This window comes from Neoarius graeffei, chromosome 2 (genome assembly GCF_027579695.1).
Source record: "Neoarius graeffei isolate fNeoGra1 chromosome 2, fNeoGra1.pri, whole genome shotgun sequence".
NCBI lineage: Eukaryota > Metazoa > Chordata > Actinopteri > Siluriformes > Ariidae > Neoarius > Neoarius graeffei.
This window is the reverse complement of record NC_083570.1, coordinates 44,071,398-44,090,080: the sequence shown is the minus strand read 5'-3', so window position 1 is coordinate 44,090,080 and position 18,683 is coordinate 44,071,398. Positions and strand designations below refer to the sequence as shown.

Below are 18,683 nucleotides of genomic sequence, written 5' to 3'. Positions count from 1 at the left end.
TCAACTGACTGTCAATAATTACACGCTTGCCAAATTAATTAACCGGGGGATTACATCTCTTGCCCTGCTTGACAACATGTTTTGTCGACTAAGAGCGGAATCTATTCCTAAAAACTTACTCAAATTATTAAAAGTCCATTTGATATCACAGATTACTGTTTTCATATGTATTTGACTAATAAAGCTACAAAGTCTTTAACCGAAAAAAGACCAATTTCAATGGGAAAATGAGAATCATGTCTCCTTAGTAACCAACAGTTGTGATAAGTTTTCGATCAGAATCTCGGCAACCTTCATAAAAAATCCATCAAACATCTTTAAACATGATTAGTAAGGATTCATAATAAAGATTAAGTGTTCTTGGATCTCATGCTAAAGAACTTAAAGTTGTGCTAAAAGACTTTGGATTTGTGCTAAAAGACTTTTGTGCTAAATAACCGTAAACCCCATTTACCCCAGAAGTCATAAGTCAGCGCTAGGAAGGACATCACACCCGAGTTCCCACTAGCCATTGTTAGCAATACCAGTTGATAACGACGTATTATGTGGTATTTTGCGCATACAAACACTGCAGCAGCATGCCCACATGTAGAAATCGGACAGTACTGTGTGTATGACTTAATGAGACACAAATAAGACGGAGGTCCTAACAAACAGTATATTACTACAGCTTTCACCACTATTGATGCACGAAGCAGCCATTTTGAAGTATTAGATTTTGCTGTTGGGCTTAGTGAGGTTCAGCTGACTTTCCGAATCAGAAATCCGACTTCAAGGGGAGTTCCAGTTGACGTTTCCAACTGGGAACTCAGAAATCCCGATTTCCTAGTACAAATGGAATGCACCATTCATCATGCCCTGAAACACTCATTGTGTCATGTTTATTTTCAAGGGAAGAGTTGAGAGCCTGTCGGATTAGTCAGGCTTTTTGTCAGGTAAAAGCACTTCTGTATGGTGGCCTGCCATCACATTCACCTGACTTTTCTGTCAGATGGACGCATCAAACAGAGGTTTGTCCAAGGTAATGTTGGAGGAACCGGCTAGTGGCCTAGTGGTTAGTGTGTCCGCCTCAAGATCGTGAGTTCTACTCATGGTCGGGTCATACTAAAGACCATCATAAAAATGGTACCTACGGCTGTCTGGCAAGGCACGCTGCAATACAGATGCGAGTGGGGAGTCAAACTCTCGCGGTTACCAGAGGACTAGCCCCCCACTGTAACCCTAGCTATGTAATAGGCGAGAGGCCGAGGGCTACGGAAACGGAGATCAGCGCCACCACATGGCGTGGGAAGGACTTTGATTTTGATTTGAATGTTGGAGGAGGAGCACCCAGTGCTCTACATCAAGCTGATCACACTCCATGGCATGAAAGATGCTAAGGAACCGATTACCCAATGGTATACAGCCTTACAACCTTTCAAGTTCAAGGTGAGCCAAGGGCTGAGGTCTCAGATAGTGGGGTAAGTGTTTCTGGCAGCCTCCTTACTGTACATCAGTATTTGCTGGGAATTAGAGAGAGCCCTGATAAAACTTACACAAAACAAGATCAACTGTGAGCTATTACGCACTTGCGTATAGCCCCGCTTTCGCTTATATGAGAATGTAAGCAATCGAAGGAATAGGACACTTATTATGAATGTTGACTTCAACAAATAATTAACCCTGAAACAAGCGAGTAAAGAGCAGTGTCTCTCCCCAGGGATTTCAAATAGCATCCTGGTAAACTGTCATTTTGAAATAGCATTTTGCTTCTTGAAACAGCGTCAAAATCTACACTATATGTTTCGTAAATACTTTCAGTCGGTAAACAGGAAGTCGATGTGGGACAAACCTGATAACGGTATACACAGTATAGAACCCCAAGCTGAATCTCAGTACCAAATCTCAAGCAGTTATGATTTGTAGTTGCTGAGAAAAGTGTTATAAAAATTTTGTAAATCCACCCAAAATGTTTCATAAATACATTCAGCTGGTAAACAGGAAGTCAATGTGGGACAGACCTGAAAACGGTATACATGGTATAGAACCCCAAGCTGAAGCTCACTACCAAATATCGAGCAGTTGTGATTTGTAGTTGCTGACAAAAGTGTTATGAAAATTTTGTAAATCCACCCAAAATGTTTCATAAATACATTCAGCCGGTAAACAGGAAGTTGATGTGCGATAGACCTGAAAACGGTATACACGGTATAGAACCCCAAGCTGAAGTTTGCTACCAAGTACCAAGTGGCTATGATTTGTGGTTGCTGAGAAAAAGGATGTTTTGGACAGACGGAAATACGGACGGCTGGACGGACAGACGTAAACCAGTATAAACCCCCCAATTCGGAGCGGGGATATAATAACAAACCGGAGCACGTGAGCTTGAACACAGCTACTTGTTTGAGTACTAATTTTTATTTTCTATACGTTTATGAGACTTATGCTTCAATGGGTTTGCTCTAAGTAAAAGGAAAAAAATGTATTTTAAAAAAGCGCCACCAAAAATACTCCTGCTTCTCAAGTCCTCCTGTCCAAACACACACACACACACACACACACACACACACACACACACACACACACACACAATATCAATCTATTGCCTCATGTGGAGTTTCACCTTTAATGACCTTTAGCTTAAGCCTTATCAGACCAATCAGCTCGACACCCAACAGAGATCTGAGCGCATTAAACATAAATGCACTTACACTCTAGTGTTCACATTCACACACACAGACACACACAAGCACAAACAAATCAGAAAAAAAAAATAGTAAGAACATTGGACAGACGGTGTGGAGCATTATGGATGATTAAATCATGTTGATTAAAGATCTGAGCACCAAACATCTGCTCCAGTTACCACAATGAAACACCAGACCAGAGCAGCTGCACACAGGGCGGAGTCACGACTCGCTATGTGTGTCCACAGATACTATATGACCCATAAACATGCTGTGATTTGAGTCAACATTTTCAATTCTTCATCTGAGCACAGTTATCATTCTTTTCTTGCCTCTCCATAAATCTTAGCCCCTTCCACCCTCTCTTGTCTTCTCGCTGTTAAGAGCCTCAGTTGCAGCTCACATTAATGACTGATAAAGTGAGCATCTTGCTATATATATTCCATACAGCAGCTCATATGCTCAGGAGCTGTAAGACATGCTTGTAAAGTGTTACACGTCCACTATGTGCACCCTACACTGGGATCAGGTACAGCATGCTTTCATACAGTATGTCATTCAATTGAAAGGCAATATTAACAACGACCTCATCTCATAAAGAGTAGAATAACAACAGTGATACATACCGTACCACATTCGGTTTTTGTGTTGTTGTTGTTGTTTTTTTTTCACCCACAGTACATTAGCTACCCTGGACAAGCAGGCTGGCGAGTAACCATGGCAATAAGTACCATGATGCACTACATAAAAGTGTTCGATTCAAAAATAGACCTGGTGAAAATAGCATTATCAGAACAGGACAATCAGACCCTCACCTAATAGAACAAAAAATATGCAGTCTCAGTGGTCAAACGACTCAGGAATCAAACTGCACATATCAAACTCGCTACTGCTTTATATTTACAAAACCATAAACATACCAACGCAAAATGTTTTGGCTAATACTATATTTAGTGTACAGTGAGTGAACATACATACAGTGAGAGGATATACAGGACTGTGTATATATACATAGAGTCTTATGCCCCCTATTTTTTTCATACAAACTTTGTTATAGATTTCTATTCTATGACGTCTACATTATCGAGTCAGGACAAAAACATTTTACAGTCCAAACGTTCATTTTCCAGAACAAAATTAAATGTTACAGAAAAAAAAAGTTTGTATATGAGCAGCATATTACACAAAAGAGCACTTTTCAGATTAAAAAAAGAAAACATAATGAAGGCTGTTGGGTTTTGGTGCAAAATGAAGAAGCGAGTGTGACAGTCAAAGTGTCCAGAAGAACTGTGGCTGGTTCTGTAAGATGATCAGTAAAACCTACAGCTCACTTCCTTATCAAACTGTACTCACTTTACCTCAGACTAATATATATTATATATTTTTTAAAGCAAAGGGTTGTCTCACACCAAATATTGACTTTGTTTCATTTATTATGGCTTACTGCTGTTTATAGTATTTTTTTATGTTGAAACATTTCATTACATTATTTTACACCATTTCTGGTCTACAGCATTTCTTTACATGTGCCTAAGACTTTTGCACAATACTGTATATACAGTCAGTGGACATTAGCACAGTGACTAGATATACATACAGTGAGAGGACATGCATACACTCAGTTGATAAACAGAGGACATACATAAAGTGAGAGGACATACAGTGAGTGGACAGTCAAACAGTGAGAGGACATACACGTAGTGAGAGGATGGTGAGTGGACTTTCATACAGTGAGAGGATATACATACAGTGAGTGGACATATATACAGTGAGAAGCCATTCATATAATGAGTGGAGACACACACACACACACACACACACAGTAAGTGGACATATATACAGTGAGAGGATGGTGAGTGGACATATATACAGTGAGTGGACATTCAAACATTGAGTGGACATACACATAGTGAGAGGATGGTGAGTGGACTTTCATACAGTGAGAGGGCATACATACAGTGCATGGACATATATACAGTAAGAGGACATTCATACAGTGAGAGGACATACATACAGTGCATGGACATATATACAGTAAGAGGACATTCATACAATGAGTGGATATATATGCAGTAAGAGGACATTCATAAAATGAGTGGACATATATAGTGAGTGGACATACATACAGTGAGAGGACGGTGAGTAGACATATATATAGTGAGAGGACATTCAAACAGTGAGTGGACATATATAGAGTGAGAGTACATTAAAACAGTGAGTGGACACACATATATAGTGAAAGAATGGTGAGTGGACTTTCATACAGTGAGAGGATATACATACAGTGAGTGGACAGTGAGAGGACATGCATACAGTGAGAGGACAGTGAGTGGACATATATACAGTGAGAGGACATTCATACACTGAGAGGACAGTGAGTGGACATATATGCAGTGAGAGAACATTCATACAGTGAGAGGACGGTGAGTGGACATATATACAGTGAGAGGACATTCATACAGTGAGAGGACATTCATACAGGAAGAGGACAGTGAGTGAACATATATACAGTGAGTGAACAGTAAGAGGACATTCATACAATGAGAGGATGGTGAGTGGACATATATACAGTGAGAGGACATTCATACAGTAAGAGGACATTCATACAGTGAGAGGACATTCATACAATGAGAGGACGGTGAGTGGACATATATACAGTGAGAGGACAGTAAGAGGACATTCATACAATGAGAGGACGGTGAGTGGACATATATACAGTGAGAGGACATTCATACAATGAGAGGATGGTGAGTGGACATATATACAGTGAGAGGACATTCATACACTGAGAGGACAGTGAGTGGACATATATGCAGTGAGAGAACATTCATACAGTGAGATGACGGTGAGTGGACATATATACAGTGAGAGGACATTCATACAGTGAGAGGACTGTGAGTGGACATATATACAGTGAGAGGACATTCATACAGTGAGAGGACATTCATACAGGAAGAGGACAGTGAGTGAACATATATACAGTGAGTGAACAGTAAGAGGACATTCATACAATGAGAGGACGGTGAGTGGACATATATACAGTGAGAGGACATTCATACGGTGAGAGGACATTCATACAATGAGAGGACGGTGAGTGGACATATACAGTGAGGGGACATTCATACGGTGAGAGGACATTTATACAGTAAGAGGACGGTGAGTGGACAAATATACAGTGAGTGAACAGTTAGAGGACATTCATACAATGAGTGAACATATATAGAGTGAGTGGACATTCTCAGTTTCCTGGACTTGAGGAGACTGACGTTTTAATTCATTTGGATCTGCAAGGGAATGGTAGGAAATGAATGCTGTTGACCATCAACTCTTCTGTCCAAAAAAGATTTTTGTTATGCGTATGCAAAGGCTTTGCCTCTCTCTCTCTCTCTCTCTCTCTCTCTCTCTCTCTCGATATAATTTAACGTGCTACATGTTATACAGGAAGAAGCTCTACAGCTTCACCGCTCATCAGAGACGAGGAAACACTGCGGCAAAACAGCTGTGCACTATTAATCTAATTTGAAGTATAACGTAGAGGGTTTAATCTATTACATATTTACACCAAATCAGAGGCAGGAACAAGACGACAGGTGAAGTAATGAGAGAGAGAGAGACAGAGAGAGACAGAGAGAGAGACTGAAAGAGTCAGAGCCTTTTCTAAGCTCCTTTCAGATACCCCAGTCATTTGGAGCTAGCAGATAGTGTAGTCTTACATAATAATGAGCTGCTGGCAGAGCTCTGTGTGTGTGTGTGTGTGTGTGTGTGTGTGTGTGTGTGTGTGTGTGTGTGTGTGTGTGTGTGTAAATGCAGGACTCTCAATTAGCCCAAGCATTCATTATTGTTCAGAATAAGCAATCATTATGAAGTGCACGGATGGACTCAAGTGCAGGGTTTTGGTTTTCATAAAAACAGAAAAATTGGTAATACTTAGAAACACGCGGAAAGTAAACGATCGGAGGTTATTTTGCATCAAAAATAAAATTTTAATTAAAACTTGAAAATCGAAATGCAAATCCCCACTTGTCATTTTCTTTAGCGCCCAAAAGAAACACAATATGAAATAACACTAATTGCTTTTTCCATGTAAAGTATGAAACATTCGTGTTAAAATAAAAAAAATTAAATCAAAACATAATTTCCTTCGACTTATCGATATTTTGTAGCCATAAGTATATATACATTATTACATACATACACCATACAACACACTTTAGCTTTTAATTTTCTTGATGGACTGCAAAATGAATGCCAAAAAGAAAATGCTTCATCCTTTCAGATAAATAAATAAATAAATAAATAAATGGATCTCTCAGAGCTTTCAAGAAATCTTGGATTATGTACCTTCTTCTTTGTGAATAATTCTATCATCAACCTCCACATTTTTTCAAGGTTTGACAGAAAAATGGGCTCCAATTTAATATGTTAACACACTTGGGAGCTCCTCGACTGTCCTGTGCTAATGGCTTCTACGAATCATGGACTATTTTGAGCCACCGTGGATCAAGAAAAATATGGATGCCAAAATGGTGTGCATTAAGTTGGAGAACAGAACTGGGTCTGATTTAGCACACGTAATAAACACTACATTTAATATGCATTAATGCAACATAGAGCTGTAAATAATGCAAAGATTAGAGTTGCATTAATAAACTAATCACATTTTTATGTGACCCTTTTGGCTTTCCATAGTCTCGATGATGCCCTCCATTTCCATGTCCCTAAAACTATCACATATCACTTGATATTTTGATAAAATAAAAAAAAAAAAAATCCATGCTGAACACAGAACCACATACATGCACGTTTCAACCGATTTACAGTTTGATTTATCCATTTTATATTTTAATTCAAATTTTGTTAGGTAGAGTGGTGGCTACAATTATCGACGCCTTTTCAGGTTTACCAATAAAAAACAATTTTACAAAGGTGAGTTTCAGTTACAACAGTTATTATCGGTTAATTAATCAACTGGAAGACCCGCCTCACCCTTTGATCTTGTCGTCTGATGACGCAGCTCGTTACCCGAGATGGAATTTTTTTTTTCAGCATGATCAGCAATTTGAGGAAAACCCGGACGTCATGATCGAAGCGAAGCATGGTGGAAAGATCATGGACGTGTTTTTACTTCTCAAATTCACCGATATTTCATGATCTCCTTGTCAAAACCTACTTTGTTTCTTACTCTTTCATTTGACAGTCGCCGTTTTGTATCTAAACGAGTGTTTGAGAATCACATGAGGTGTCGATAATAGCGATCACTTTCACCGGTGTCCACCATTATCGACACGCTGTGGAATTAAGGGGCATTTACAACTGTTACGGATCGATCTTTGTGTAACATTGTTGAAGTAGATGAAGTACTTTTAAAAAAATTAAAGTGCTGTGATTTTATAATAATTTTTTTTCTGATCCATAACAGAATGGAATGTTTATAGAGTATTTGGAATCCGATTGCAATAAATAGAATTAGAGCAGAATTAAATTCCTAGCATATAAAAAATTACACGCTTGAAATATTCATATTTTTCTATTCCATTCAATTAAATTTTTTTTTTTGCAGTTTGTTGTAAATATCTACCACATATTACACTATCAGCAGACATTTTATATTTTGGTTCGAGGAATGACGTGCGACCTTTGACCTGGATGTTCATGTGGTTACAATATCAACTTCCTGTTGACATTTATTGTTAAACTACAAAACTAGAAATTAATACAAACAACAAATGATTAACAAAATATGATCTACGAAAACACTTATAAAGTGGAACAAAAAGATTTTCTGACCGGTTAAACATTATCAGTTCATTTGTTTACAAACATTAGAATTACTTCCTCATTTACGTAAACACCGACATTGATATATTTATATAAAATATATTTTGTACTAAATACAAGTGTATGGAAAACAAATTTTAAATAAAAACTGTTTTGTTAACTTAATACCACATACTGAATATTTTTTATTCTTAATAAATAATCATCTGGATGTCGATAATTGTAGACCAGCGTTACGTGATCTGATACGCTAAGTAACCGAGAATCGACTCGTTTTATCCCAGTGGAAGTTTGAGTAATTATTCATGCACAATTTACATATTGAAAGTCTTTTCTACTTTTGCGACGGCCAAAAGATCGTTAAGGTGTCGATAATTGTAGCCGCCGCTCTAGTTTGGAATTTCTTTTTTCCTGTTAGAGTCTCACTTTAATGATGGCCACAAACTACTCATGTTAATACTAATGTTAATGTTGATACATTCACATAAAATTAAAATACAAATGGCATTATTTCATTTCATTTTGGTGCAATCTATGTGCACAGATTGCAAATGGGGGGGCTGTATTTATGTTTTCCTAGTTCAACTTTAATCTTGGTACAAATACCTTCTATAGTAATAAATTAGAGGAGAATAACCTGAGCACGCTGTGGCGAAAACACTCGTCTAGACAGACGGACAAAATAAAGTCTTGGACTCGTCAGACACAATGCTGGAACACGATTTCAGTGTCTGTGTTAATTAAATTCATTACCAGAAACAGTTGAGGGCCATTAGCAATCAGGTGACTGTAAATCGACACGGGAGATTGATTAGACGTCATGAGATGATCGGTTTTGAAGCATGTTTTGAAAACATACTCATTTAAATCCAATTTTCTTTTCAGTTTGTCTATCAGAAAGCTTTTAAAATGCAGAATAGGTATTTGTGATAATTTGGCTTAAATAATGTTATAATTCAGGTAAATGTGACGAAATGCTGTTAATATAGACAAGGTAATAAGAAACAGCGGGTAGGGTAGTTAAAGCTATCTCGATACAACTGTAAAACTGTCTAATTCACATTTAGCGGACACACCGGGACCCAAGAAGAAATTAACGGCTTTATTTAAAAATCGATAACAAGGTTTCAGTCCACAGAGTTACAGTTTCTCTCAATCGGTGGAGCACAAGTCCTGAAACACAGTTCACGTTCTCAAAACAGGGAATACGTTTCTCAGAAATCCATTGCATCCTTTCACACAAAAAGCTTGGAAAAGCATTTTGTCAAAACTATAAATACACATCTTTGCAATTAAGCACAAAATTCAGACAGAGTCTCAATAAGCAAAACACAATGTTGCAATGTTGTAACTACCACATGAGATCACCGCTAATTTCTTAATTCAAAGTCTTAGGCACATGGAAAGAAATGCTGTGGACTAAAAACGGCTCTAAAAATAATGAAATGAAATGTTTCAACATTAAAAAAGTACTATAAACTGTAATCAGTAAGCCATAATAAATGAAACAAAGTCGATATTTGGTGTGAGACGACCCTTTGCTAAAAAAATAAAATAAAATAAAAATAATAATTACACGGGCGGCACGGTGGTGTAGTGGTAAGCGCTGTCGCCTCACAGCAAGAAAGTCCGGGTTCGAGCCCCGTGGCCGGCGAGGGCCTTTCTGTGTGGAGTTTGCATGTTCTCCCCGTGTCCGCGTGGGTTTCCTCCGGGTGCTCCGGTTTCCCCCACAGTCCAAAGACATGCAGGTTAGGTTAACTGGTGACTCTAAATTGACCGTAGGTGTGAATGTGAGTGTGAATGGTTGTCTGTGTCTATGTGTCAGCCCTGTGATGACCTGGCGACTTGTCCAGGGTGTACCCCGCCTTTCGCCCGTAGTCAGCTGGGATGGGCTCCAGCTTGCCTGCGACCCTGTAGTACAGGATAAAGCGGCTACAGATAATGAGATGAGATAAGATGAATTATTATTATTATAAGATAGTAGTCTGAGGTCCAGTGAGTGCAGTTTGATAAGGAAATGAGCTGTAGGTTTTACTGAGCATCTTACAGAACCAGCCACAGTTCTTCTGGACACTTTGTCACACTCGCTTCTTCATTTTGCACCAAAACCCAGCAGCCTTCATTATGTTTTCTTTTTTTTAATCTGAAAAGTGCTCTCTTATGTAATATGCTGCTCAGATACAGACGTTTAATTTTGTGCTGGAAAACGAACGTTTGGACTCTAAAATGATTTTGTACTCACTCGATAATGTAGACGTCATAAAATAGAAATCTATAACAAAGTTTGTATGAAAAAAACAGGGTGGCTAAGACTTTTGCACAGTCCTGTATATCATCTATAAGAAGAGAATGGATGAATAAATGTTTTGGGGAATTGTTATTTTCTTTACGTAACATTAACATAGGGTTGCTAGTGATGCTGACGACGTATCCACGTTTTTCTTCTTCTTCACACTTTCATCTCATCTCATCTCATTATCTCTAGCCGCTTTATCCTGTTCTACAGGGTCGCAGGCAAGCTGGAGCCTATCCCAGCTGACTATGGGTGAAAGGCGGGGTACACCCTGGACAAGTCGCCAGGTCATCACAGGGCTGACACTTAGGCCAAGTTTACATTAGACCGTATCTGTCTCGTTTTCTTCGCGGATGCACTGTCCGTTTACATTAAACCGCCTGGAAACGCCGGGAAACGGGAATCCGCCAGGGTCCACGTATTCAATCCAGATCGTGTCAGCTCCGGTGCTGTGTAAACATTGAGAATACGCGGATACGCTGTGCTGAGCTCTAGCTGGCGTCGTCATTGGACAACGTCACTGTGACATCCACCTTCCTGATTCGCTGGCGTTGGTCATGTGACGCGACTGCTGAAAAACGGCGCGGACTTCCGCCTTGTATCACCTTTCATTAAAGAGTATAAAAGTATGAAAATACTGCAAATACTGATGCAAATACTGCCCATTGTGTAGTTATGATTGTCTTTAGGCTTGCCATCCTTCCACTTGCAAGTGGTAAGTGATATGCACTGGGATCACACACACAGCGGCTCAGTCCCGAATCACTGCTCGTGCACTTCACTCGCGCGCTCTGTGAGCTGCGCAAGGCCGGAGTGCGCACCCTCCAGAGGGCACTCGCTGTTCAGGGCGGAGTGATTTGGAGCGCAGGATGCCTGCGGAGCCGAGCGTATCCGTGTATTGGTGTTGCTGTGTGCACGCGAATCGTGTATTGGTGTTGCTGTGTGCACACTAATCGTTTTAAAAACGTTAATCTGATGATCCGCTGATACGGTCTAATGTAAACATGGGCATAGACACAGACAACCATTCACACTCACATTCACACCTACGGTCAATTTAGAGTCACCAGTTAACCTAAGGCTACATCCACACGACAACGGCAACGAGATGTTATTTAAAAATATATCGCGTCCAAATGGGCAACGATCAGTAAAATATCAGGTCCATATGGCAATGCAACACTTGCTGAAAATGATGCAATACACATGCCACACCTCTAGGGGCGCTGTAAGACGGTCCCTTCGGAGACACCAGAACAATAGAAGAAGTAAGGACGCATGCGCATAAACTATTATGCGCGAGACTTCGTATTAGCCACAAAGTCAGGAAAATCTATTCGTAAAATTACATTATAATGACCAAATACAATGAAAAGTATTTTTCCAGTCTCACCTGTGAAAGGTAATCCCATGTGATCTCGTTTGGACGGCAAACCTGTTGGTACAGTTAAACGCAGCTAATCTTTATTCTCCGCTTTGACCTCTCCAATATGGCGGCGAGGATGACGTATGATTCTACACGGAAGGCGGCGTCTTTAATGGTCCGGAATAAATTGAATGCTACACGTTGATGGATTAATTTGTTGTTTCTCACCTATGAAAGGTAATCCCATGTGATCTCGTTTGGACGCTAAACCTGTTGGTACAGTTAAACGCAGCACATGAATCTTTATTCTCCGCTTTGACCTATCCAATATAGCGGCGAGGATGACGTATGATTCTACGCAGAAGGCGGCGTCTTTAATGGTCCGGAATAAATTGAATGCTACACGTTGATGGATTAATTTGCTCTTCTACGCCCTTTTTGAGGAATGTATTGTAGGACTAAAGCCAACATCTGAAGAGGTGAGATCGCTCCTTTTTTTCCCTATTTTTGCTGGCGGGATTGACTCTGCCCTAATGGCAGAGTCTCTCTCTCTCTCTCTCTCTCTCTCTCTCTCACTTTGCACCATTACACAATAAATATTCACAGTGAAAATATTTTGTAAGCGCGTTTCATGAACCAAGTTATAGGATTTGTTGACAACTCGCATCGAGTTCGTTACACTTCTACCCGGCGTGAAGCACTCACAGTCATGTGGTTGTGACGTCATTGTAAACAAATCCGTTCTACTCATCCAGACGACTTCACAACGGCAACGTTGTCAGATCTTTCCACTCTGGAACCCGTTCTCAAAAAGATTGCGTTTTGGGCACCCAAAACGCCGGTGCCGTGTGGACGTCAGGCCTAAACGATAAGCAATTGTATCGGAGTCACCTGAATCCGTTGCCGTGTGGACAGGCATAGACACAGACAACCATTCACACTCTCATTCACACCTACGGTCAATTTAGAGTCACCAGTTAACCTAACCTGCATGTCTTTGGACTGTGGGGGAAACCGGAGCACCCGGAGGAAACCCACGCGGACACGGGGAGAACATGCAAACTCCACACAGAAAGGCCCTCGCCGGCCACGGGGCTCGAACCCGGACCTTCTTGCTGTGAGGCGACATCGCTAACCACTACACCACCGTGCCGCCCCTTCACACTTTCATGTTAATAAATAATCATCTTGGAAACACTGAATACAGTTTAGGTATCAGTGAGGAATTGTCTGTCTTTCAGTGTAAAAGCTTTTTTGTTTGTTTGTTTGTTTGTTTGTAAGATTTCTTTGAACTTGAACGAGGATAAGGAATATAGATCTAAATAGGATTATGGATAACCAGATAAACTTGTTACACTAAGCCTCAAACGGTTCAGAAGAACAAATGGACCTTGGAACTGACCGTTTCATTCTGATGGCCGTATGTCTGATTTCTATCATCAGTGTTCAAGTAACGATAAAGAAAGCCTCCTATTTTGATGAAATGGCAGGCAATCCCTTTTAGTGCAGGTATTTGCTTTTGCAAATGTGTTTCAATGTTTTGAGCATCTCAGAGCAGTTTACTCCCATGTATTCTTTTGCGAACTGAGATGGTGATGTGTGGTTTGTGTTAACTGTTTTGAGAATGTGAACAATGTTTCAGGAATTGTGCTTTGCCAATTAAGAAAAATTGTTTAAAAAAATCTATAACAGGGTTTCAGCCTACAGAATTAATGTGAACTACACATGAGAGAGAGAGAGAGAGAGAGAGAGAGAGAGAGAGAGAGAGAGAGAGAGAGAAACATGAGGAATACAGAGAGAGAGAGAGAGAGCAAGAGAGAGAAATATGAGAGACATAGAAACATGAGGGAAAAAAGAGAGCGAGAGAGAGAAGCATGAGGAAAAGAGAGAGAGAGAAACATGAGGAAGAGCGAGAGAGAGAGAGAAACAAGAGGAAAGGAGAGAGAGAAATATGACAGACAGAAACATGAGGAAAAGAGAGATAGAAACATGAGGAAGAGTGAGAGAGTGAGAGAGAGAAACATGAGAAAGGAGAGAGAAACATGAGAGAGAGAAAACATGAGAGAGAGAGAGAGAGAGAGAGAGAGAGAGAAACATGAGGAAAGGAGAGAGAGAGAAAACATGAGAGAGAGAAACATGAGGAAGAGAGAGTGAGAGAGTGAGAGAGAGAGAAACATGAGGAAGAGTGAGAGAGCAAGAGAGAGAACATGAAGAGAGAGCGAGAGAGAGAGAGCATGAGGAAGAGAGAGAGAAACATGAGGAAGAGTGAGAGAGTGAGAGAGAGAACATGAGGAAGAGAGAGCGAGAGAGAGAGAACATGAGGAAGAGAGAGCGAAACATGAGGAAGAGTGAGAGAGCGAGAGAGAGAACATGAGGAAAAGAGAGACAAACATGAGGAAGAGTGAGAGAGCGAGAGAGAGAGAACATGAGGAAGAGAGAGAGAAACATGAGGAAGAGTGAGAGAGCGAGAGAGAGAACATGAGGAAAAGAGAGACAAACATGAGGAAGAGTGAGAGAGCGAGAGAGAGAGAACATGAGGAAGAGAGAGAGAAACATGAAGAAGAGTGAGAGAGAGAGAGAACATGAGGAAAAGAGAGAGAAACATGAGGAAGAGTGAGAGAGCGAGAGAGAGAGAAAAATGAGGAAGAGAGAGAGAAACATGAGGAAGAGAGAGCGAGAGAGCAAGAGAGAGAGAACATGAGGAAGAGAGAGAAACATGAGGAAGAGTGAGAGCGAGAGAAAAATGAGGAAGAGTGAGAGAGTGAGAGAGAGAACATGAGGAAGAGAGAGCGAGCAAGAGAGAGAACATGAGGAAGAGAGAGCGAGAGAGCGAGAGAGAGAACATGAGGAAGAGAGAGCGAAACATGAGGAAGAGTGAGAGAGTGAGAGAGAGAACATGAGGAAGAGAGAGCGAGCAAGAGAGAGAACATGAGGAAGAGAGAGCGAGAGAGCGAGAGAGAGAACATGAGGAAGAGAGCGAGAGAGCGAGAGAGAGAACATGAGGAAGAGAGAGCGAGAGAGAGAACATGAGGAAGAGAGAGCGAGAGAGAGAACATGAGGAAGAGAGAGCGAAACATGAGGAAGAGTGAGACAGCGAGAGAGAGAGAAACATGAGGAAGAGAGAGAGCGAGAGAGACAGAAACATGAGGAAGAGTGAGAGCGAGAGAGAGAGAAACATGAGGAAGAGTGAGAGCGAGAGAAACATGAGGAAGAGAGAGAGCGAGAGAGAGAGAGAAACATGAGGAAGAGTGAGAGCGAGAGAGAGAGAAACATGAAGAGAGAGAGCGAGAGAGAGAGAAACATGAGGAAGAGAGAGAGAAACATGAGGAAGAGAGAGAGAAACATGAGGAAGAGAGAGAGAAACATGAGGAAGAGAGAGAGAAACATGAGGAAGAGAGAGAGAAACATGAGGAAGAGAGAGAGAAACATGAGGAAGAGAGAGAGAGAGAGAATATACAAATAATAACAATTAAAATTAAAATTAGTGTGAGGTAAAAACAATAAAGCAGCAATATTAAAAAGAGGCGCCATTTTTAAACACACTGTGTTGCCATGTGTAACGTTCTGAAGCGGCATGGCTAAAGAGAGGAGATAATGCAGTTTACATTTCCTTATGTCCACTGTTTGAAATCTGCCGAAAGGCAGGTGAATGGAAATTACGAGCATCATCCAGCTCCTCTCAAATCTCTGGAGCTACACTGATGACGTACAACACACTGAAGTTCACTGTGAGGCACATGCGCTTTTAACACGCAGCACACATCACATCCCTTTTCCACAAGCTGACACAGTTCCCCGAGGTCTTAATGAAATATCTGCGACATGCGCTGGTCAAAATACCACAGGGATAAAGCACCACAGCTGCCTTCCGACCCTGTCTAAACAGCCCTGATCAAAACAGCTGATTTCAGCATCTGGTCCTTTAAATGATAATGAGCCACTGCTGACCCCGCCCCCTCCCCTGAAGAGTTCCTCATTGGTTCAGTTAATATGACAAAAACAAATCTTTGATTTTTCACAAAAAGTAATTTATTCGAATGATTTCAATACTTTAAGTGTGCACCCCTGACCATCACAGCCATGTGCGTCTTTCCCTCAAACTGTTCCTACAAAGTTTTAATCAAATAATTGTATAGAATGTTTCTGTATGCATGAAAATTATAATTTGCCTTTACTGGAACGAAGAGGCCCAAACCTTTTCCAGCATGGCAATGCACCTGTGCACAAAGCGAGCTCCATGAAGACATGGCGTGTTAAAGGGATCCTCCAGCGGATTTATTCTCAAACTTGTTTTCAGTAAAAGTAGTCGCAGATTTCAAAAATCAAACTTTCATTTTCGGAGACCAAATAGTGTCCGAGAAAAATGAATTTTCTTGAAAATGCCAAATGGTGTATGCTTGACGTGTGCGATGACAGCATGTAGCGGTCACCTGGAGCAACTCGGCTGTTTATATTCTCTGTTTACATTGTAGTTTTGTTAGTTTTACAAGTATTTTACCGAATTTATCAGTTTTTAAATAAGTATGCCTCGTTGTGTAGCATATAAATGCCACAATGATGCTAAAAAGAAAGCAGAAGCTGGAACTAGGCAGCATTTCCGCAAAGAAAATGCCAAGTGTGCTTACTCAGCTGGAACAGAGCGTCACTGACAGAAACTGGATCAGACATGAGACCTCTTGCTGCAAAATATATATATTTTTTCCACAGGATCTACAGAAAGTGTGTGGCAAAGTGTGTGTGTAGTTTTTGTGTGTGTGTGTGTGTGTGTGTGTGTGTGTGTGTGTGTGTGTGTGTGTCTACGTGCTCTAAAATCTCAGTTCAACTCATAGCAAGACATGACACTTGACGCTCTAATTTTTTTTTTTTAAACAGTGTGATCTACACGGAGGGGCGTCATGGTGGTGTAGTGGTTAGCGCTGTCGCCTCACAGCAAGAAGGTTCTGGGTTCGAGCCCAGCGGCCGACAGGGGCCTTTCTGTGTGGAGTTTGCATGTTCTCCCCATGTCTGCGTGGGTTTCCTCCGGGTGCTCCGGTTTCCTCCAAAGACATGCAGGTTAGGTTAACTGGTGGCTCTAAATTGACCGTAGGTGTGAATGTGAATGCTTGTTTGTCTCTGTGTATCAGCCCTGTGATGACCTGGCGACTTGTCCAGGGTGTACCCCGCCTCTTGCCCGTAGTCAGCTGGGATAGGCTCCAGCTTGCCTGTGACCCTGTAGAAGGATAAAGCGGCTACAGATAATGGATGGATGGATGGACGATCTACATGGTTCTGGGTAGATTAACAGAGAGAGAGTACACTACCGTTCAAAAGTTTGGGGTCACTTTGAAATGTCCTTATTTTTGAAAGAAAAGCACTGTTCTTTTCAATGAAGATCACTTTAAACTAATCAGAAATCCACTCTATACATTGCTAATGTGGTAAATGACTATTCTAGCTGCAAATGTGTGGTTTTTGGTGCAATATCTACATAGGTGTATAGAGGCCCATTTCCAGCAACTCTCACTCCAGTGTTCTAATGGTACAATGTGTTTGCTCATTGCCTCAGAAGGCTAATGGATGATTAGAAAACCCTTGTACAATCATGTTAGCACAGCTGAAAACAGTTGAGCTCTTTAGAGAAGCTATAAAACTGACCTTCCTTTGAGCAGATTGAGTTTCTGGAGCATCACATTTGTGGGGTCGATTAAATGCTCAAAAAAATGTCTTGACTATATTTTCTATTCATTTTACAACTTATGGTGGGAAATAAAAGCGAGACTTTTCATGGAAAACAAAATTGTCTGGGTGACCCCAAACTTTTGAACGGTAGTGTATGTGTGGCATTTTTTCCGTTTCGGGAGAAATTAGTGTCATGACACACATGCGCTCTAAAATCTCTCTTTTAAATCATGCCACACTCTCTGTTAATCTACGCAGTACCATGTAGATCATGTAAAAAAAAAGATTTTAGAGCATGAAGTGTCATGTCGCAATGTCAGTTGAACCATTTTAACCCGAGATTTTGGAGCACGCAGGCACACACACTCTACACACACTTTGCCACACACTTTCTGTAGATCATATGTAAAACAAGATTTTGCAGCACGAGGTCTCCAGTCCGATCCAGTGTTTGTCGGTGACGCTCTGTTCCACTTTGCATTTTCTCTGCGGAAATGCCGCCTAGTTCCAGCTTGTGTTTTCTTTTTAGCATCATTGTGATGTTTATATGCTACACAAAGAGGCATACTTATTTAAAAACTGATAAATTCGGTAAAATACTTGTAAAACTAACAAAACTACGATGTAAACAAAGAATATAAACAGCTGAGTTGCTCCAAGTGATCACTACAAGCTGTCATCGCATACGTCACCACCGCAGGAAGCCCATCTTACATTTTAAAGAAAAATCATTTTTCTCTAACACGTTTTGGTATTTGAAAATGAAAGTTTGATTTTTGAAATCTGCGACTATTTTACTTAAAATAAGTTTGAGAATAAATCCACTGGAGGATCCCTTTAAAGCATAGACGCAGAGCCATGGCCTCACTTTCGTTTATAAATGCCTTGAGACCTCAAGAATGGCACAGGAATAGTTTTAAGC

The 18,683-nt window shown here is 40.6% G+C and overlaps 1 protein-coding gene across 3 annotated transcripts in view; it reads right to left on the bottom strand.

The window, feature by feature from the left end:
• anks1b (ankyrin repeat and sterile alpha motif domain containing 1B) overlaps window positions 1–18,683 on the bottom strand; it is a 504,499-nt gene that overhangs the window by 102,993 nt on the left and 382,823 nt on the right. The window lies entirely within an intron of this gene.